The 23,964-nt window shown below is 43.4% G+C and overlaps 1 protein-coding gene across 7 annotated transcripts in view; it reads right to left on the bottom strand.

Annotated features, from left to right (window-relative positions):
* LOC128298966 (polypyrimidine tract-binding protein 2) overlaps window positions 1-23,964 on the bottom strand; it is a 212,359-nt gene that overhangs the window by 92,142 nt on the left and 96,253 nt on the right. The window lies entirely within an intron of this gene.

The following is a 23,964-nucleotide window of genomic DNA, read 5'->3' as shown; positions in this document are numbered from 1 at the left end:
CAACAATTCCTAAGCATACGAGTGTCAAATGATTCCCAAAAACGTCACAACTGTAAATAAAAAAAAATCCCATTTGCATTCGTAAGCTGAGTCTAAGTTCTCAAAACTAGCGACCCAGAATATCCTTCGCTCTTTGTCCTGCTCGTAGCAGCAAGCTTCATGCATAATGCCATGACATTCTTTACGCACACCGACATTTGCATCGTACTGGCTTTATCAAACCACCGTACCAAACTTCAGATTGCTTGACGTCAAAACAATTCCTCAAACCTGCAACTATTCGCCACGTGTGCTCTCCCCCAACGTACACGGCAAAACTTAAAGCGCTTTGGTGTACCAGCACCCAGCAGCACCCAGGAGAATCTGCACCGCTCTGAGGTGAATAATAACCGACAGCCATCAAATGCCACCCCGGGACGACACCGGGTTCTCCCGCATGACGAATGGATGGCCAGACAGATGAGTTTCAAGATGCGGCACACTACTCGAGGCGATAGCCAAAAGAGCGCTGGGCGGTGACGAATGGAAACGTTGCTGCACCAGAAAATCCTTTTCACTGTCCCGTGTGTTGAGTGTGCTGTATCCTAGTGTTTCTCAATTTATCTAGCAGATTTTATGCTCATAATGGAACGTGAATGTAACGCACATGATGGTAATGTTACGCTATCGTCCTTTTGTGCTGAACAATACCAGCACGGTGAACGGTTGTTTGCGATTGGGATGGAAGCATAACGCTCGGCAAGAGGCCACACTATTTTCCTGCCACAATTTTAAAGGTTTCTTACCATATTTAACGGCAAGGTGACATTGTGTCTATTTTTAATGCAACCAGGACCTGCTTTAATCAATGCGCGAATAGAATTAGCAGCTAACTAGAAATGATCTTCCATTTTCATTAACGATCCTCCCTGTTTGTTTGTGAAAGATACAACTCTTGAGATCTTGCTACAGTGAAATCTTCAATCTCTTTCTCTCTTTCATGCAAGCGGACAATAGATGATTGTGTTAATTTTTAATCGAAATTATTTTCACCCTCTTCTAATGCTCTGTTTCAACACGAATGGCCATGGGACGCTGCAAGATAGCGGACCATCAGTTAAGGAGCCAGCGCGGACGCTTGCTTTTCAGTTTGTCCTGCGTTGGATAACAAACACACCCAAGCGCATTAAATTATTCATCCTTCCCATTCAATATGTATCTCTTCGGTCTGGTCGGTGGCGTTGGAATCGTCTCTAAACTGGGAAGAATTTTCCACAACTCCCAAGATGGGCAAGATTCCCATTAAGGTGGCCCCAGGACTCACCCGCAAGACAAAGGTATCCTTTTCCCATTGACCGTGGGAGTCGTGGAAGCTAAATAATAAAACTTTGCATTTATTGTCCTTCCCAAGTTAAGCAAAACAACACCAACCGGAGCAGGACACGTTGGTTTCTTGTCAAGTGCGCCCCGCACACGGAAACGATTTGGTGAAACTTTATTAATGGTGACTCATTTTTTTGTGTGAGTCCTTTCTCTATTCGTTTTGTCCGCTGGTGTCAGAAAGCATACCCAGAGGAAATGGTGAGCCGTAACCGAGGTGTAAACGATTCACCGGTTCCGGGTGCTTCGCTAGAGCTAGATTTATTTTCTACCCAATCCTTCCAGTTCGCGAAACAATGCATCACCTGTTCCAACCTCCAAAAAACGATTTGCCAAGCGATGATGACAACGGACCACCCACACAACATGCACTGTTTGGTTAAATTTTTGGGTGTATCTTTTCCCAGAACACACTCACCTGGGGGGATGCGAAATTTTTGTCCAACTCTCTAAGCTCATCTCAAGCACCACGGGGAACCGGGCGGAGAAATTGTTTCTTTTACACCACCGGGAACGACGAACACAGCGGTCTTTCGCTTTTACGCGTGCATTCTAACGCTGCGGTCTCTTTGGCAATTGGAAGCTCACATGCGATACAGAAATGTCACTGGAGGCGTCTCTGGAACACCGCAGCATCATGAAACGTGGGTGTTAACATACACGGGTGCGTTGATTCGGAGGGTGATTCTCGCACACACATACAGCTCAAGTGTCATCTTCACGAAGTATGGAAAAACCGGGCCAGTAGTCTTCATAATGAGCCTCTACTAAAACAAAGGACAGAAGATACGAATACGTGTCCGGCGCGGTAAACACTTCAAAACTTCAAAGCCTTCAAAAATATTCCAAATGCTTCCCTGTGCTTACGCCCTTAAAGCCTCTGGCAGAACAGGTGTTCATCCCTCCCCCCCCGGTGCGATGTTGCCGCCGGGTGTTAAAGTGTTGTAAAAAAGGTGCACAACTTTAAAAAAAATTAACATCGTTCACTCACTGATTTGGTCGTCTGCCATGCCCCGGCCGTTGATCTACTTTCACCGTGTACTGAAGGCAAATCGGATGCCGAGAGCACATCCAGGAAAGCGAAGGAAAAACTTTGACAGCTTTAGCAACGAGCGGCCTCGATTCTGCTGACAGCAAATGCTAAAAACTAACCATTCACCGGCAAACAAACTCAGAGTTCAATCTGCTGCAAAAGTCATCCCATCGCCCACGGTGAGATGATCTTCCCTCAGAGAAACGGAAAAAAAACCGAGAACGGGAACGGTCACGAAGGCTACATTAAAAGTGAAATAAATAAACTTTTGCACCCAACTCCATCACTCCATCAAACTTCCCGGTACTCGCAATTCTCGCACAGAACTCGCTACCTGGCCCTTGCCAAGCGGTGACTGCGCGTTGTAGTTTTGTGGTCCACACGAAGGTAAAAGCGAAACACGACAAAAGTAAGTGAGTTTTGTCAACTTTCCGCCCGCCTCACACATTTTTGCGCCAAGGTGCATCATCGAAACTTAAGCAGAACGCAAATTGAACCCCACTCTTCAGGCGCCAAAGGAAGTAACCTTTCAAATTACACGAACAGCACAACAGATAAAGATGAATCAAAGGCGAAACAAACCTGAACAGGGCAGGGATGATTTTTTTTTTGTTTTCGTTACTTTACAATTTAATCTTTCTCCAACTACAACAACCGGCCCGAAAGCCCTTCGACCAATACGCAACACGGAGTGGAGTCGTCGTTCGGTTTGACGAGGCGTAAATTAAACGATTTTCTTGTCCGCCATGTCGATGTCTAAACAGGGCACAGCATTTGGTCAAAGGATGCAACTTTTGCCAAAGCTGGTCATAAGTCGAGTAACAAGTTTATCATTGCTTTGTGCCAGATGCTTTGAAAAGAGATTGGCAGGGTTGAGAAAACAGTGCTTAAGAAAACAAGTCTGTGCGACAATTATTAGAAACAGTTTCATTTTACAAACCGTGCAGAAAGATTTTCTTTAAAGTATGAGTTATTGCAGGGTAACGATGACGACTACTATTTCCAAACACACGGCGCTATAATTTTATTTGTTCTAAAAAGAATTTAATGGCGCACAATGGTAATTTAATTTCACTTTGCCCATCGCCTACGGGGCGTCCCATTGCAAATAGGTACTCATTTTCCGTGACAGCTACGCTTAAGAATTTGAAATAGAAATATATGAGCCACCATACCGTCGCTGCTGAAAGCGCCGGGTTTTTGCTCTACCGGCAGGTCAGAATGATAAATTAAAAAGGTAAAGCCCCAGCACAGGCGACAAACACAAACAACATCTTCTCCACGCGACCCGCCACGGAAGGGACGCGACATGCAGCACCACACGCACCTACCTACCTACCAGGGGCGATGCTAAATCAAAATCAACATTAGAAAGAAAGGCGGCCGTAATTTTTAATTCGCTTTTGCAACGAGCGAGCGCACCCTGTGCCATCCCTTAACCCTAACGGAGTCTTTCTCCGCCCAAACCCATGGGTGATAATTTCTTGCCACCATAATCCTCGGGTTCCCTCTTGTTTACCACTGCTGCACAGTATTCGTCCACCGCCTACGCGCCCATCATCATCATGGTTAGAAACGTTTCCTTCCTATCGCATACAATTCTCAACCCTGCCGACGTCTGCAAAAGGCTTTTCATATTTTGATGCTCTATTTGACGCTGCTGCAGGCGCCCACAGTACGCCGCCGAACGAGGTACGAAACGGATGGAAGAAAGAGACCGAAAAAAATGAGAGGCAAAAAAACGGGAGCAAACCATAACGGGGAGGTATTTTTTGTGTGCCCTGAAAACTTCTCATTTCCTTCTTGAGACCTTGGACACACAAAAAAAAAAACATCAACATTTCTACCGCTCATCAACAGAGACCAGACCAAGTCACAGGTCAGCGCATCGCTCACACAGGCCGAGAACTGAACTGGTGTGTGTGTGTGTGTATTTAGGTTTGTGTGAATAAGTACGAATGCGTTCGTGTTGAGGAACCGCTTTTCATCGCTATTTTTACTTGAATGGGTTTCATTTCGCTTTAATTGGGGAAATGTTTTTCCTGCTGTGGGCCAGGAACCTTAAATACGTGGGTGACTCCCAGTGCCAAGCGGGAACCGTTGGTTCCGGGGCCAGAAAGGTCGAAAGGAAAGTGCTTCCTTGCTGCTGCACGTTCTCGGGGTTACGTTTCATCAGACGGAAGCTCATTTTTCTTCGCCTCCATGCTTTGCACATTTTTTTTTCGCAACACCGCGGGATAAGGATAACGATTTCTATTTGAATAGAAAACCAACACCCGGACCAAAACGGGTGGACCGGACGGCCGAAAGGACGAGAGAAATAAAAAAAACACAAAAAAGGAACTTTGGTCCATAACATCGTTTCACCGTTATATTTTTAAATTTAATTTTTTTTTTAATACAAACGTTTCCGGCTAGTACTGAGACCGGTGAGTCGCGTAAATGTAATGAAAAACAATCTGACCAACCAAATACGCCAGTAGGCTACCGAGTTCCAAGCAAATAAAATATCTTCTTCAACGAAAAACTAACAAAATTCTACACTAGCCATACCGAATGAATTGATAATTTTAATTTGCTTACATTTTCGTCCTTCCACGATCGGCCCAACGGCTGGCCAGAATTCAAGCCCATAAACTAAATTCCACCGGGGCCTTGCGGTGGGCAGGGAGTTGAACAAAAAAAAATCAAAACATCTCCTGCATCAAACTTTTTTAATAAAAAATATATACTTCACCCCACTTCGCGAGAATTCGACGTACAAGGCACGAGATGAAAATATTCAAGCTGAGTGACGGTAAAAATTTGACCAACGAAAGTTTCACTTCATTCGCGCGCGATTCACAGGAAACCTACGTGGGAGAATCGTTTCATTGCCTGATGCGGAATTTGCAAGCAACTGCCGGCACATTTCATTCGAACCATACGAGGCAAATCAGAGCGCTGGTTGTTGCGAACGCATATTCTGTGAAGGTAATGTTCTAGGAAATTATTTGAAGTTTAACAAGACGTGTCCATTCTAACGGCAAGAGCGGGCATCTTTAAAGCGGGCAATCTAATTAAACTGTCAAAGACTTCAGTACCAGCGCGACCAAAATATTGTACAGGTAACATCTTATCTGAGGCATGCTTAAGGCGACAGTTGTTTGAAATAACTTTGAAGTTAACAAACCACGCATATACCTGTCAATAAAATGTGACCATGAAATTAATGACAAGGAATAAGGAAAACTATTTCTAGACAAGAATTGATGACAACAGTTACTTTATCTTTAATTTAATTTAATTTTACAACAGGAATGACAAGATGTGAATTCTTTTCAAGCTGAAGTAAATTCCATGCGCAAATAAAGCATAAATTACATAGCATAATTTCTCTATAAGTTGAACTGGAATGTGACTGGAGGTTGATGTACAATTTCTCCCATGTTTAAGCTGAACAAGATCATGCACAAAGTTTTCTCAATTCACACAGTTCCAAAGCACTATGTGATTTTGGATAATGGTTTCAATTGCGAAAGTTTCGAACAACTTCTATCTAATATTGAACAAGCGGAAAATATTCTAAAATGACCCAAAAGCTGATAGAATTGTAGAAAAATATAAATAATTTCACTTTAACTTTCAAAAAATCCAGAAATGGCCCTAGCTTCGATTTGGAAACCCTGTAAGCATATCGAAGATGATGGATCTCTTTTGTGATAAATTAAAGTTCTTTATAAATTATTAACGCAAATAATAACTATAGGTTATTGGCACTATATTCGAAACGATATATAAACATTAATGTTAAGATTAACTAAAAACACAAGTTATTGCAAATGTAATTTGGATGTAAATATTACATTTTCTAACTGCGGAACAAAAAATAAGCCTAAAATACACAAAATTCCACTTCGAATACGAAATGAGTTGTGTATATAGCTCTATTGCAGCATGAAACAGCACACTAACATCATCACCTAAATGTTTCTGAATGCTTAATTCATAGCTAAAATACCCTTGCCAAAGACACATGCTTATCGATATCGACGATTGACAAATCCGATACCACGATTAGGAGCCATTTGCACTCAATAAATTCCATCCAATGTAGCCGGAACCGGCACGAAATACTTGCACACGTTCACAAAAAAACCCTTGTACACGCAGAGCGACTCGATTATGCATCAGCCCAAGAACTGGAGCACACGAAAACACCGGATTGCAATCCCGGGCGATATCGTAATCCCTATTCAAGTTAATAGCCCTTCTGCCAACATACACCCGCCGTCCCGCACCGTACACTTCTCACTCTAATTGATTCTCGGTCGGGGCAGAGTGCCGGCGAAACGTTCCTCTGCCAAACCGGCCAACAGTAATAATTTGATTGAATTTTGATTATGTCACTTTTGTTTGTACTATTTCCCCACATCCTGCACACCAACACACCAACGCAACGGAACAAGATAAGCGCTGTCTCTATTTGGTCGCACTTCACCATTGGCTACCATCTTCGGGACGGTCCCTTATCACGATGATTGTCAACTAGCGCTGTTGTGTCGACACTGTATGGAGCTCACTCTCGGTCTCTGGCTTCGTAAACTGTTCACTTTACTTCCCATCGACATTCATGCCCGACGCCTCTCCGTTACTAGGTTTGATCCTCCATTTTGGCGGAGGACCTGGAGTCGTAACGTAATATTTGCATTTATGTTTATGACTCGCCCGGTTTTACAACCACCCTGCCCACGACCCCTACCCTTGTGTGCTCCACCATGGGCACCCTACTTCCCCGCAATGTCCCCGAGAACCATCCATTCCTCGTAAGCAAGGATGTTTTATTTACTTACTTATTTATTCATTTTACCCATCATGAAGGCAAATATGGTCCCGCCGTGTACCTCACATACTTGTGCTGCCCGGATTCGGAATTCTACCCACCCGGAACGCACATCTTCCTAGTGGTCCCTTTAATCCCAAGCTCGCTTTATCCGTAAACCGTACACTACAGGCGGAATCCGTCCCATACTCTGGCACAGGTCGTTGTGCTAACTCCATCACGCCCCATCATCACCGGGCTCTAGAAAAGCTTGTCGAAAAAGATGCTCCGGGGAATAGTTTCCCATGCAAATGAATGACAATTTTGCTGTTCCACCGAGGACGGCAGGAGGTGTGTATTACCTGGGCCTGGAGCGGAACAAAGTGCGGAGCATTCTGGAAAAACCAGGACATTAAAGCGCCCGGGTTCTATTCATCCCGATGCATGATGAACGAACTTACTGGCAGAACATTCCACATCCACAGAACTGATGTTTGTTCTCTCTCTCTCTCTCCCTCTCTCTTTCCCCGAAGTATTCAATCTGTTCGAAATGCAAAGCTTACTATCCCGGGACGGGAGGAAATACAGAGTTCGGATCAACAGAGACAGTGGGTAAGGTATATGGCGCAGGTTGTTACCTTTACAGTTTATGAATATTGGCTAACGGCGTGCCTGCGTGTTGTTGTGCCTTATAGTCGAAGATTTTCTTCTCAGACAATCTAAATGACAAAACAAGTGAAGCAACTTGCACACACACACTCAAGTACAAGCTGTGTACCTTCATTCTCTTCACTTTTCTACTGCATCTCGAAACCCTTATCGAGTCCCGGTCGGCATTAACTATTATAGTGCACGAAAGGAAGATTTTGAACTGTTTGCAAAAAAACAACAAACACACGCAAAATTGCTTCATCATTTATGTGCAGTAGTGGTTGTGGGTTACAGTTCAGAGCGACTTGGAATCGTAAAACGAGAGTATTAAATATTGAAGTGGCCGTACCACATCCTTGGCAGGTTCTTCTACCTACCAGGAACGAGCCAGAGCTCTGTAATAACAATGCGTCTGCAGCACTCGAATGCTGGAGCATGAAAAAAAAAATGGAGAAAGAATGAACAAATCGGTAGTTCCAGACATACCTTCCACAGCTTATTGCGGATGTTTCATTGTTCTGCCACATGTGGAAAGAGATAGTACGTACGTATCTTCTGGAAGTTTTTCTTTAAGCCCCGAAACATCAACATTCTCGCTCCGCAATGCATATTATCTGCATACAAAGGATTTCTTGCTATGGGTACAATTTTCGACAGTTATTATCCGTTGCGTTTGTTCGTTGATAGGAAGGTAGTCCAATCACCCTCCTATTGCAGGAGGATTAACGTGTCGCTAGAATCCCCACGAACTATTTGCTGCTACGCAACCAATACATCCGGACAAAAGTCCCCAGAACTAGATTTGGGTGTTTCCAAAAATCGAGGAAAACAAACATTGACGTGACTTCTAATCCGGATGGTGTACGATTAGATAAAGCTACTCCGAAGCGCTCACTATATAACGCTTTCCTTCGACCTACTCGATGCTATCCTCGAGGAGAATTGGAGTGTCCAGAATTTCTTGGGCTTATCGTGACACATTTTTCCACCATTCCCAGTGTGTCGAAACCATAACAAACGTTCCGACTAAAATCTACTTTGCCGAAAGTAAATTTCCTTTTTAGGATTGCTTTCAAATTCATTTCGAGTTGTTTCGCATATGGACGGTTCTGGTTATGGAACGGACGGCGAAACCGATGACTGGCAACTACCATCACGAGTGCCTTCCACTGGGACCATCGTGCTGGTCGGTCTGTCTGCCTAACTACCCAACGTTGACTTCATTCCGTGTGGATCTCTACGGCAGGCCTGCCGGAAGAAGTGCACACAGGTCACAAATGAAATGGACATGGACAAAACCGGCTCCACACAATCACACAATCCTCCTCCCCGAATAGTTCTTTAACACCTTTCACACACTGGTATGAATATTTCATTTTCATTAATAATAGCAAAAATGTTCACCTTTCATGAAGTGGTGACAGGTACGATAGCAACGCTATCTCTTTCGCCAAGCACATTCTGACCCTTTCGTGCACCATTGTCCAGCGGGCGTATGTTTTTCCCTCGCACTAGTGCACCACACCAGCCGGCTTTTCCTACCCCCCCTACAACCATAAACTGGACCAGACACATTAACGGGGTCGCCCATTCATTTTTTTAGGGTGTTGAGGAACATTGTCACGTACTGATGATTGGCCCACGGTACCCATCGCTACATGCATTTGGCGTTCCGTTGTACCGGCGACGACCGCAAAAGCAAGTGTGGCCACATGCCTGGTGGCTGGTGGAGACGCATGGTACCGCACCACACACACTTCAACACACAACAACCCAACAAACACTGCAGAGGACTGGGTTTTCTGTTCTTTTCCTTGTCACACCATTCCGTCAGACGGTGAGGAAATCTATCGATCGTTAACCTCGCCGGACCGGGCCCCATGAATGATACAGCCGAATCGGTGTCAAGCGTGTAAGCATAAAACATGGACACAGATTTGCTGAACTGCACACAGATCATCGGCCACGGAAGGCAACAACAAAACTCACCCAGTCCAAAAATAGTTTCCTACCACCGCATCGATCAGTCTTTCCAGCCTGTAGCCGAATGTAAGTGTTTTATTTTTCTCCATATTGCTACTTTACTTCCCTGCACATTGCACATTGCACACTGAGCGGAAACAAAACACCGCCCGCTGCCGGATCGTGATCTGGTGAGTGCAGTGAAGGGTAATAAACATGTGTACGGAGGCAAAATAGTTCTGCATAGAGAATACGGACGGAAGGCGACGGTACTGAACCAACGCACATAAGCATTCGATTGTATTTTGTCGTTACATGGGAAGTACACGTGTCTCGGATACAGGGAAGCCTTACACACGTATGCAATCGGTTTAATACAATCGATTTTGAAGCGTACGATTTTGAGATGGATTGTTTTAAAGAAAAACTTAAAAAAGTAAGGAAGTTTTATTACTTATTATATATACCATTAGGATATATTTTGAATATCAGATTTTTTAAAACTGATTTATTGCTTGAAATACCACAAAAAAGCAGACTTTAATGTTAGTTTTCTACATCTAGATTAACAAATTGTATCATCACATTTGATGCACAGTTTTTTTGCCAAAACTTCCACGAAGAATCCAAAAACCAATATTAAACGATCACATTGGACGACGCCAGCATACTTTAGCACAGTGGAAACCACAGAGTAATGTTGGTTCGATGGCATCGTTTGTCTTCTCAAGAACTTTAAATTTTAACTTTTCCTAACGTTTTTCCGGTGCCACCTTTCCCACCCCGTTGTGGCGTAATTAAGATGTAATAATTTATGATTACCCTCCCATGTTGTTTTTTTTCGACAGGCTACGAAAAGTGCGCAACGCACCAAACGTGAAATATGCGTGCGTTAAAATTTCCCACAGGACAGGAAGGTTGGTGATTGTTTAAGCTGGCAACAAGGATTTTCACGCATCCTGCACCGGGCGCGCCCTACGATGCGCCCTAATGGTGGGGAAAATCGACCGTTGGATAAGCGCGCGGCAAAGTTCGTCGCTGTCGTCGTTATTCACGCGGTTTTTGATCGAACAAGCCTACCGACGTGTATAATCCCCTATCCATCTTTGTCTCAACGCAAGACCGCGTGTGTTTGGCGCCGCAAGGCTCAAGAAAAGCCACATTTTCATATGCTAATTATTTTTCAACCAGTGATGTACTTGCCTGCTTCTTCTGTCACGTTTTAACGCTTTGGGGCAATATGTGTGTGTGTATTTGTGTGTATTAGGAGCATGTGTGGTAGAATGAATTTTAATTATTCACTTCTGAAGCTACCCTTTAGGAGCGTTTTGAGGGTTTCAGCCAACCGTAACCGACAGCTCCCGTTTGTTTAAGTCCAACTTTGCCGGTTGACGTGATACCACATTATGGGGTTTTTCGACGAAACCTGGCAAGGGGGAAGTGGTTTAGGTCTGGGAGAGTGTTGTACCACAGTTTGCGCTACACCACACGCGAAGCAGCACAGCAGCAGTATGAAGTTAAACAATAAACCATCCACATCGCGCCGGTGTGGGATAAAAAAAAACATCTTCAATCTCTAGCATTAGTTATCAAACAGGGAGGAAAAAAGGGCACACATGATAACAGCAACAAAACAAAAAATGCTTCAACCAACTTCAACCACAATCAAATACCATGTTCCACGGCTCACCGATATGGCGCACTGCTCAACAAACGGAAGTAGCAAAAAATAAAAAGAAACGTACAAAGCTGCTCAAAAAAACATGAACAATAAAATGTACCACTCTGCGCGAGAGTAGGACGTGCGGCTGAAAAAATCCCCCGCATTCGAAACATGTTTTCTCCACTTGTTGCACCGGAACTGCACCGGCATGACGGCAAACCCGAACAGCATAAGCGCATCGCGTACCAAAGCGAGCGAAAGCTAGCACGACATGCAACCGGAAAATGAATTTTGCAACATCATCACAATGTGTTTGTGGTGAAGTGTATGTGATCGCGCGCGTGCATACACCGGCGGGATGCACCGAACGCTCTTGCTGCCCGGTTTGTTCTAGGTACGAAGTAATAGTGCATGAAATAAAATAAAACATTCGCCCCGGTTCTTTCTGCAGCCGAAATGGGAGGCAGCAAAATGCAGGAAGTTTCCACGGCGAAACCTCCGCACAAATGGCTCACCAACCAACCCGACCCGAATGGTTATACGCCATTAGCCATCATCATCATTGGCGTAATTTGTTCGCCTGCCGGGATACCGATACCGACAGGGAGGGAAGCAGAAACATACACCCCAATCCAATGTATGCATTTTCACCGCTTTCCCGGTTTATCACAGCACAAACATGGACGAACCATGCGCAAATTATAAAATTTATTAAAACCATAATTTATACGGCATGTTTATTTATTCACACACACACATACACACACACACATATGAGCGCTACCCCTATTTGGGGGGAGAGACCGTCATCTTTATCATGGACCTAATGTACTCGGGTTTCAAACAGCTTCTATTGGACTTCCGGCATACCGGAAGCTAAAATTCACCCGTACAAGGCTACTATGCATTAGTCATGTTTTCGAAATGGCCAGCCAAAACAACACTTAAAATGGGCGAAAGGAAAATTGGTTCGTGTTTTGATAACGGTGATTATGATTGATATTTTTTGCAGGGATTCGGATCGAAATTCCCTGCCCATCGGGATCTGGAGAGTAAACATTCACAAATCATAGCTTGAAAACTTGAGTGCCCATTACACAGTGGATATGTTGAAATTTAACAACAACTCCTAATTTTTCAATGAAGTTCAATGAAAGTTGAAAGATAATCTCAACATGATTTTATGACGGTGGCACCAATTATTTGCATTTATTTATTCTTTTTCTCTGAGATTTTTTGTCCATTTTCTAACAATTTGTGACGCATTTTGGATCGATCGATCGATGAAAAAGTAAATGATCGCACTAAATGAAATACAACAAATATTTATTTGGCAACCATAAATAAAATGCTCACAAAATAAGAAAGCTAAAGCACCCAACCAACATAAAATGAGTATTTACTTTTCTTGTAAATCTAGAACGCTACAGAAACATTTTACAAAACAGCAAAGAAATCGTCTCAACTGTGAGTAAGGTAATAAACAACTCTTCGCAACCGGGATTGAAATTACGATCGGTTGAATAATTAAACGCGGCACACAAAACTTTGTCCTTGGCGCGTGATACTCATGTTTGTTTGCCGCACACTGATAACTGACACGTAAGCATAGAAAGAAGCGAAAAAAAAACACTTTCCGCTTTCTCTTTCTTTTCTTTGGAAAAGGCATTGATTTTTCATCTATCATCACCACTGGAAGAAAAACAAGCTTCGGCCAACAGCTTACCCGTTGTAAGCGACGTGCCACCTTCCCCGCGCCTAGATTTCGTCTAATGAAAGGAAAGTAAACACAAGCTCCCGCAGTAAGTAACCCGGATGGTAGTTTAGGTGGAAAAGTTTGAATAAATTACGGTTCATTGAAAATTATTCGGTTAATTTCGAAGCGTTCGGTTGGCGTCGAGTTGGTGAGGGAACAGTTCGAAACAGGACGGCCACCACCTTCCATCCAACGCGCGCTCTCCGCTGGTAACCAATGTTTGACTATTGGCCAACGGTCCTTGCAGGTTGCTGGACTCTCATAGCCGTCCCTTCTCCCCTCACGCGCCCAACCAATCGGCAACCCACAGAATGAAACTCCTTCGAATGAACGAGGCGCGTCCTTCACGCCAGCTGCGAATTGATGGAAAAACAACAGCCCCGTGGAAGGAAAACAATACCCGTACCTTTTTCTCGAACCGCACCGAACCCGCCGGACTGATGAGCTGGACCCTGGATCCCTTTAGCTCGACAGCGAGAGTGTTGCGAGCTCGCGAATTCGCAGCATCTCGCCCGGCCGCCCAAAGTTATGATGGGTGAAAGTTGAGTTATGTTTTGGGGAAAAGTTTTCCTAGCGGACCCTGAACTAGCAACAAGCGAAGGAAAAACAAAAATAACGGCTACTTTCGAAAACTGAAACCCCGGGAAATAACATACCTGGAGCGGTATGAGGTACGACGAATCATATGGATCCAGCATCCAGATCCCAGTACCGGAACGAATCCGGCGCAAGCAGGGGAACGGAAACCCCTAGACAGGTCGAACAACCGGTCCTGGCCGCTGGACGTGGCAAATTTCCAGCTACCTTCTCACATTTTCCCGCCGGCAGTGGGTGGAGCGAAAAAGAAACAACAAACAACCTTCGATGGTGTTGCTGCAAATTATTTATTTTCCCATAATTAACGACTTTCCCTTCGTCGACTTTTGGGGCCGCACACGACTTTTGGATGCGAGATGCGAAACGGAAGCCACCTTCGGCAGGTCAAAATGGAAAGCCCCACCAACCGGGCTCGGCAAACTCGGCCCATTTCCTAAGCAAAACCTCAATTTTTACACGCGTTCTGACGAAATGAGACTAAATTGGTTCAGGGAAAATAACTTTTAATGTTAAACATTTATATATAAAAAAACAGATTGTGACTTTTATGGACCAGCCGCACAAATTAGATGTGCGTCAAGGGGAGATGTACTCTCTGCGGTTCGAGAAAAAGGACATTTTGGTATTTAAAGATATTGAAACATTGAATTTAATTTAATGTTTTCTTGGAAAATGAAACCCAGCTGTCCTCAGCTGAATGTCCACATGTTTAAAGTTGTCTTATGTTTAAAAATGACTTTAGAAATTAAAAAAATCAGCTAATAAAAGCACCAATTAGTTACCAGCAAATAGTCTGGGAAAGCTTTATTTCAATATTGAAGAAAATTTCAATATTAATGGTTCATCAGTTTTCGCAGCGCAACCCAGTGCTGTATTGGTAGCGGCGCCAGTCGATCTAAAATCGACACATGACCGGATCGATCTAAAATCCCGTCTGGCTAACTATCTAGTTACTGGGTATCCAAAGTCAAAGAAAGCCCGAAATGGCAGGCCTAGACCTCTTGAGATTGTTAAGGAGAAAGAGTTTTCGCGAAACTCAAGGACTTTGGGTTCGAATAAATTCATTATTTGTCGGTGTATTTTAGAGAGAGATATTTTAGATATTTTAGAGACCTTGCACATTTCTTTATTTTTAGATTATTTCAAACCTGATAACCCCTAAAAAATATACCTTCAAATGACAAATATGTTTACCAATCAAATGTGTAATAAAATCAAAGATAATTCATACCGTGTGTTGATTGCTTTCTATTGCTTCCATTTCTTGTTTAAGGTGATACGAAGTAAATGTTGCTTACCTGTAATAAAAAGAGAGAGAATCGAAATTGTAATTTTAATGATCATTTATAAATAGGCAAGCAGGTAATACAATTATTTTTAAACCATCTATAAATGCGTGAATAATTTTCAGAATTGCACAATATTTAAGATTTTTCATCTGAAGTGATCCAGAGCGTGATTGAAATTCATATTTATCAATAATTAAACTTTTTGATGATGTTCTTTAAAAATGAATTTAATTCATGTATGTTTGTATAGAGAAGTCGCACTTTCTCTTGATAAAAGATACATGGCAATAACAATAATCATTGTAGGTTTAAGCAATTCAGCCCAATTTAAAGCACGAGTCTAAGATGTTCCAAAAGATGCACCATGGAACTATGTATCAAATTTTTTCTCAGTATTGAAATATAATAACAGTAAGAATAACCGCACGATGCATAGCCACATTTATGCGCCGAGCAAACAAATTGCATTCTCCACAAGTTTGATACAGAATGATACAAAATGAAATACTCCAGCGTACAGCGTAACGAACGATCACAAGGAATGATCTGCTAATTCGCTATTCGCTCGTGATAAAATCCATCCACTTTAACGCCATTTTTCCATAGCTCACGCGTAGACTAAAGCGATTTCGTAGACAACGGCTCGGCAAAGCAGACACGCATAGCGGTGGCATTTTGCATCGGGCGCACTCCAAACACCAAACAAAAAAAAAGCTACCCATTTGTAGACCGATGCATCTTCTTGCGGTTGCACAGTCAGGCAATTTTGCAAACCGCACAATCGTCTGGCATTATGGTGGAATTTTCTTTTCGTTTCTTCGTTCCACCCATTGGGTTTCTCCGCGCTGTAACAGATCCTAGGTGAGCTCATTCGCAACTATACCACCGATCGCAGCCGGAATGGGAACAAAGCCATAGCATAGTCATGCTCGGCGTGATAATACGATAAGGAAAAGTACAAGAAAACATTCCACCTTCTGCACAGCGCACCGGCGGTACGCGCAGAGGGAGGAATGGATTATGGCGTGCCGTATCGGGATGCGCACCGACCACAAGAATCGTTCATGGTGGGTTGGCTGTTTTAATTATCCACCTGCCACCTGATCTCGACGCCCCGGCACAACTACGGGCGATACATAAACACAAGGCCGGTTATGGGTTCGTGCGCACGCTAAAGAATCGGGCGGAAAAATTGCACCTCGCGTCAAATTGTGGCCACAGACAGCGAAAGGGTGGGTGCTTATAATGCGCTTTTAAGAGAGTGGAAACACCCTTCTGCTGCACAACCGTACAGCAGATGGTTTTCCCCGTCCACCATATCTCGAGTCACCCACTGTTGCACTCTTTACCGATAGAGGCAGGGGCAGCGAGTGGTTGTAATCCATCGAGCTCGTACACTGCCCAGTGCGAATGCAACAAACCGGAAACGTGCCTAGCATCTCAGTGCATTTGCTGGATATCGGTTAACTTCGCGAAGGAGCGAACACATAGCAAACAGTAACGAAAAACTGCTATTGCATTGTGAATCTGCCAAAGGGCGGCAGAAACGGAGGGACTAGCCCGAAGGGAGTATTTTTTTAGCCAATAAAATTTCAATTAATCCCGGAGTCTCGTAATGAAAAAGCTGAACTACATTAGAACGACGGAAAAATAAAAAAAAAACAATACAGAAACTTCGTACTGTCTTCTCTCTCTCTCTCTCTCTCTCTCTCTCTTTCTTTTTCTCTCTGTCTCTTTCTCTCAATAGCTACAGGCACTGCACGGCAAAAGATGCTTTTGGCACGCGAAAACCTTTACAAAACGCAAGCACCGGAAATGGCGAAACTAATGGCTGATCACCACCATCACGACCAACGCTAACTGACCAACGCCCTCACCTTGCGTGGGGTGGTTTATCGTACCTTAAGCTTTCGGTGGGAGGAAGCACAACAAAAAAAAATACGGAAATAAAATTATAGCAAGAAACGAGCTCGTGCGACTCAGTCACCCCAACAGGTATTCTCGTAAGGATTACACCCCGGGTTAAAGGCACGCCAACGTGTGTCCATTCCAAGCGGGACGTGAGACGTGTGTGTGTATGTGTGTGTGAGCGGAACTAGATTATGGTTGTGAAATTAATGGACTAACCATTACCGGAACGCGCCCGCTATTGTAAGGTTGCCTTTGGTAGAAAAAGCGTAAGAATGGTGCAGAACGACTGGAGCAACAGTAGCAAATAAAGAAAAAAACCGAGCATATCGAGCGAGGAAAAAGTACACTAACACGAAGTTAATGGTGGATGAGACAAGAACAACGTACACTTAGCCGTCGGAACTTTGTCTAAACCGGGGTCGATATTAGACGAGTGCAAAAAGTACCAAGGGGATGTGTTATTTTCTTTCCCCATCATCATCGTCGCCTGCTCATACACATACACATGCTTTGATGAAGGATGAATGGATGTGAACATTAGCTCAGTAAATCGGTAGACAGATTACCGAAAGTCATAATACTGAAGAAAAAAAAAAGATCGGTAACTTGCACCGAGATCTCGTGAAACACCAGGCGTCTCCACTAATGGGCTGAAATTTTGTTTTTCTCATGTGATGCGTGTGAGTGTTAGTGTGTGTGTGTAATTTGTTTTTATGAAGAAAAAAAAACGAAATTCGAATTTTCATACTACACTTTAAAGCGAAATCGAATTAAAACAAATAAATTCCACCAGTGCGCACACACACACACACACAAAATCGTTAAAATAACGATACACCACTCGTTACAGACCGTTGAAGCTTCTCACTCACGGTTATGACCTGAATTTTCTGCTTCATTTCCTTCTACCAAAGTATTGCTTTTGTTTGACTTTTTTTTGCTGCTGCTGCTCCTGCTGTACCACCTCCCCAGCCTCACCCAACCTAATCTCTATCAGTGCGAAGCAGAACGAAAAGGAAAAAAAAACACACACTTCTCGTGCCGTATCACGTTTTGGCCATCGCAATCGTCACAGCGAACCAGCCCCACAGCTCGGAGTGTGTACACGAACGGAAATTGTGCCACATTTTGGGCCGCGATACAGCCTACTGCCCGCAAACTGTCGCGCGGACGATACAGCATTTGACGGTGATGGTTTTTTGGAATGTTTTTCGCTTGTTGTCCTTTTACACCGCGAATCGTATCTATCGGTTGCGATTCTTTACCCAGCAGTGACAGATTTTTGCATACCGTTGGAGACGGTGTATTACAATGAAGGACACACTGAGCCTGTCTGTGTGAGTGTATGTGTGTGTGTGTAGGTCCTTTCTTCACTACCACCCAACGTTAGCCAGTCAGCCAACGCATCCGGCTTGAGATTGAAAAATTAAAATCGCAATTTCCCGACAGACAGATACGGTGACAGAGGAAATAGTGGAAGGAGAGCAACGTAGCAACTGGTTACTGGTAAGTAAGCGAACATTCCGGACCCTGAAACAGTGTATGAGCGAAGCTTATGCGTTTTACTGCCTAACTGTGCTAGAGAGCCGATCGATTAATGCTCTCGTTTCGGTGATACTGGATGTGCTGAAAAATATGCCTCGTTTTGGGTGACTTTATTTGACTACAGAACGACAACTCATCGCTCTGTTGGAACAAAAACATTGAACAAAACGACCCCAAAAAAGTACGGATGTAGGTAATATTATCCGGATACGATCTATCCTTCCAGAACTTTTCTTTCCCAGCCGTAAGTGAGGCGTATGCATAGCGCCATGCCAATCGGTTTTTGTTCTGCTGCGAAATGCCATGTGCCAGGCTAGTCTGCTCTAGTCACACAATCACACCCACACATACAGCACACCGATGAATCCATCACACGTGCATCCGGGGAGTTGTGCTGCCGACCAAAGCCGATGTTGGTCGGTTGGAATTTAATTAACTTTATAAAAGATTAAAATTTCATTTAATTAATTATTTGCTTTACTCAACCACCGTCACCGCAGCGTCGGTTGCGAGCCCTCGGTTAGGTTGCTTTGCGTATGTGTTTGTGTGAGTGGCACACCCCGAAAGAGGTAACAAATTCCAAACCCACCCCATTCAACGGCGATAAAACGGCTGGGGAAGGTATGGGGTACGCAAAGGCAACGTGCCATCGGTACGGTGTCAGAATGGAGTGTTTTATAAATAAACTTTACCGGAAATTCCAACCATAACAACACACGGGAATGCACGGTGGCAGCGCGAGATGCATCACGCCCGATGCACCTAGATGCGCCTTGCGGGGTGGACGAGCTGATGAGCGCTGTTCGGACACAAAACCAAACATGGAGGCGTTAAAACCATCACAACAATTATTAATATACGCGCAAGAATCGGGCATGGTGGTGCATGCTGCTGCTGCTGCTGCTGATGAGGTAGCTTAGCGGGCAGCGATAATGACACGCACCTGGACCGGTGTGCCCTCTGTTCGCACGCAACGGCACTCAACGAACCGCGAAAAAGCAGGATGACAGAATTTAAAGCCGATTTTAAGGATTGAATGCACCGCGAGAACCCGACGGTGTGAGCGTGTGGGAAAGTTGGGTACTGGTGGATGAGAAATTCTGTCAAATGGCTAAATACCTTAGCAAACGCCCCGAGTGTGCAAATTCCCAATGCGATCGATGTCAAATTAACAACAAGTAGTGATTGCATATTGTGCAGGGAAGACAATTCAATTCTTCAGCGATAATTAGTTTTGACATAATCAACATTGTGGAATGTTGGTGCTGTTCATACGATTTTAGTTGATATGCTGTCATTAAGGACATTCTCTTAATTAAACCTAATCTTTCCAAATTATTTTCAAGAGAGCAGAGTTAATGGAAAAAGGCATTAACTCAAAAATAAATTACTTGGCATTGGGTGTACACGTAAATTTTTAATATTTTTTCTCCAAATATATCACATGAGACACCGAAATGTCAAGTAGAAACTAAACTTGTGTTCTAAATTTCCTACAGCTTATGAATTTCAGACCAAACTCTCTCGGCAAAACCTGTCATTACTTAGCCCTGAAAAAGAAACATAAGCTGATAAAAGCGTTTGAGCTGCCGATAATATTTAATACACTTCTGCTCCCACCGTAAGTTCAGGATAACTTGGTAAATGCACTTTTTGAAAAGAGAATATTTCAGTTTGGTTTTCTAATGAACCTCAAGAGGCTTAAACTGAAAGATTTTTAGCGTTTAAGGAGATCACACATTCAGTTAAATAAATTTCCAAATGACATTTCTCAGTCGTAAATGTCTTCACTTAGAAGAATATAGGCGATCGGTACCATAAATTATTATTTTTATGATTGAAAAATGTACGTGATTTCGCTCCAAAACAAAAGCCAATAATTTGCCAAATGAAGCTCTAATATTAAAAATTAAACTTAGTTAGCAGATGTCTACCGGAACTACAAATAAATATAATTTATGAGATCAGAAATTCCTGCCCTTAATGTAACGAAGGTGTCAACGTTTTCAACACCTTGGCAGCTTACAAAAACACCCAAAATTAATGTATTGAAGTACCTTGCTTCGATAAATTGCATGATTGATCCAATTAGAAATAAAAACTGAAATAAAGTTTTTGTAAAAACATTTGAAAACTGCATAGCAATGCAGTCGACAAAACATCCCCATGCAGAATACGACCTTTCAGCGTATCGAAGTGGAAAATAATGAAAAGCGAATGTTATCGCTACGGCCATCAAATGGATAAACATCAACCAGCTCATCTTTTGCACCCGACCCGGAAGGAGGTTGCTTCCCGCCGGTGCCTTTGCCCCGGGAGGGTGAGATAATTTGTCATTCATATTTGCTTAAGCACCTTCCCTCTGTACCAACGCCACACCGACTGATGGTAAGCCGGTTGACGACACGACATAAGATTTTATCACATAACCTCTCGCACAATGCTTTCATGCTGCCGCAAGCACAAAATCTGCTACTCTTTTAGTGACCATTTCATCCCATCCTAATGGTGTCTTAGGGTTGTCCGACAGGGACGTGAGTGTGTATGTATGTGTGTGTTTACGAGCGCACGCTTTCCCGAAACGTGCCCGTAACGGAAAATAGCCACCGGGTATTTAAAGGCATTTCACTTCAGATATAGGCAGCAAAGACGCAATCCTTCTTGTACCGGGGGGTTAAAACCTGCTGATGCTATGGGGAGGCAAAGGAATGGCGAGCGTGTGCGTACGATGACGACGACGAGAGAAATAATCACCTAAAGCCTACCGAGCCCCGTCCCAATCCCTGTTTCACTTGCCATGAACCAACGACATAAAACCTTAAAACGAACCCCGGGAGCCCATCAACACACATGGACGAAACAACGGTCCAACACTTCCACAACCACGGATGCACGTTCCAGGGATGGGATGCCCCAAAACCACCGGTCATCAAAAAAGGATGTGAGTGTGGCCGTGCTCTGCACCGCACATTCGTACGGTGCGCGCCGGTGAATAAAACATCATACGCACGACGCAAACCCTCGGCACACACGCTGGCCGTAACGCTTTCCGGTGGTAGAATAGGCTTTTTCGTTTATTGGAACACCTCTTATGGATTTTTCACAAATATTTTACTTCACTTTGGATAATTAACCGAACCCCCCATCGGTCGCAAAGCGAAGGGCTACGAGTTATGCTGCAAATCCGACCGTCCGTGCACCGGAACTACAAACCCGAGCACGTCCAACGGTGTGAGAAATCGGAACCATTAGTTGTGTTTTGTGGATGACACATATCGTGCGGTCTCTCCGTATCTTTCGATGGTGACGGTGGTAACTGGCGATGACATGCCCGGGACCTTCCGAGAGTTGAGTTCTGGTTTGGGTCCATTTTATTCAACAAAAAACACTAGTCTCAATCATTAACATCCAGTCAGGACGGTAGTGAAGTGGTACAACAATTTATTTGGTTCTTGAAATGGGCGATTTTGGTTGAGAAGGAAATTGATGGAAAAAGGTGTAAATTCATTCAGGAGGTATTAAAACTAAACATGATAGTTCTTTAAGTCTGTATATAAGCTGAGAATTCAAGTCAGCAAAACAAATGACAAATTTATCACAATACACAGCAGGGAGTCTGATAGCCTTATAATGGCTTGATCATTACCCATCCATTATCTATCTTCAAGTGCATCAAAGTGCATTTCGTTCAACATTTTGCACCAAAAATGTCCGCGCCAAACGTATCGTGTCGCAAAAAGGCAATTACTTTAATGCAACCTCGGACCATCGACAAACGAAATGCACCGCCACCAAACCGGTCAGCACCGGGGGGGTGTGGTTGATTGTTTTCATCCTTTTCTCACTTTCTGAGAACACCACGGGGACACAGACGGGGTCCCTGCAGCGCATCGCACCATCACCCGGAACGTATGCGTTAGTTTAATTAATTTGATATTGGAAAAGCCTCTGGAAATTGGCCCCTAACACCTGCGAACGGAACTCCCGTACTCCCGCTTTATGCGGAAGGAATGAAAGGCAATGAACCCATCTGGTTCTTTCGGCTCCTGTCGCTCACGAATCCACAGGAGGCCCATCATTCATCATCCATTGCTTTTTTCCAATGTCCACCAGGCACACGTTGTTTTAGTAGCAATCGTTCACACAAAGGAGCATGACGTTACAAGTCCGAAACCGGTGGAGGTGCGACCGTGCATTGGAATCTTGCTCATAAATGGTGAAATTTCTCGACTATTTTTAATTAAAAGCTATTGCGCATAGTTTGCCCCCACCTAGACAACCGCTCGCGGCAACCGCCTGCACTGCCAGTTATTAATGTGGACAACGTTTACCCGTGCGTTTAGCCAGTTTACAAAACGGATTGAATCCATTTCGGGCAAAATGTTGGAGGAAATTGCAGCGATTCCCGTACCACATCAGTGCGGCAACCACAGGAAGTGTGCAATGGGGCCACGCATGAAAACGCATTTTTTGTACGGTGAAAACAATGAGAAAATGCATTCCAAAAATCTATAATCTCGCGATTGAATCATTGATTGTAGAACGATTTTGTGGTTTGTAGCCGGAAAACCACAACATTTCAAATGAAAACACACCCATTGCCAATAGGTTGTAATATCGCATATTTGGTTTGGCTGGCAGATTTCATTTTGTTCATAATCTCAGGCATCAGGCAACGAAGATAAAAATATACAACTGTTTTTATACATACAAAAAGTGATAAAAATTACAGCTTTTACACAAAGCTTCGTGAAACACGTTTTTGTTTTGCCCATAACAACCCAACTGCAAGGAAAGGGATGGGAGAAAATCGAATCCATTAACCTTTTAGAACAATGGAGGATTAAGTTAATTTGCTTAAAATTGCTTCAATGATTCGATCGTATTAAAAGTAGCATAATTCAAAACCATTTCATTTAAATACTAACACATCGAAACAAACTTACTGCAGCGGTTTGAAAAATTGATCACAGTTGCGTTTATAATCTTCAAATAATCCATTAAACTCAACATGTAGCTCCCACAGATTTAATCCAAAACATTATAAATCTAGGGTTTTGTTTAATATAGAATGTGGAACAGTTATCGAAGAAATGTCTAATATGCGAAGGAATATTCCAGAGCATGGCATACAGAATTTTGCTTAAAAAATGTGTAACAAATAATTACGCTACGAATTGAAGATATTTATAGATAATTAAAATTCATTTTCCTTCTCCTTTTTCTCTCCCAAAATGATGAAAGGGCGATTAATAGTGCTTGCCGTCTGTCAGTTATCAACATAATTAGGCAAAGAACACGCAATCGAACATGACCGCCGCAACAAGAAAGTGCCACTTTTAAACCACATCGTTACCATATTGACAAAACCCATTATACGATCGATCTTTTGCAAGA

The sequence above is a fragment of the Anopheles moucheti genome, chromosome 2, assembly GCF_943734755.1.
Source record: "Anopheles moucheti chromosome 2, idAnoMoucSN_F20_07, whole genome shotgun sequence".
In the NCBI taxonomy this organism is placed as follows: Eukaryota; Metazoa; Arthropoda; class Insecta; order Diptera; family Culicidae; genus Anopheles; species Anopheles moucheti.
This window is presented reverse-complemented; position numbering and strand designations above follow the sequence as displayed.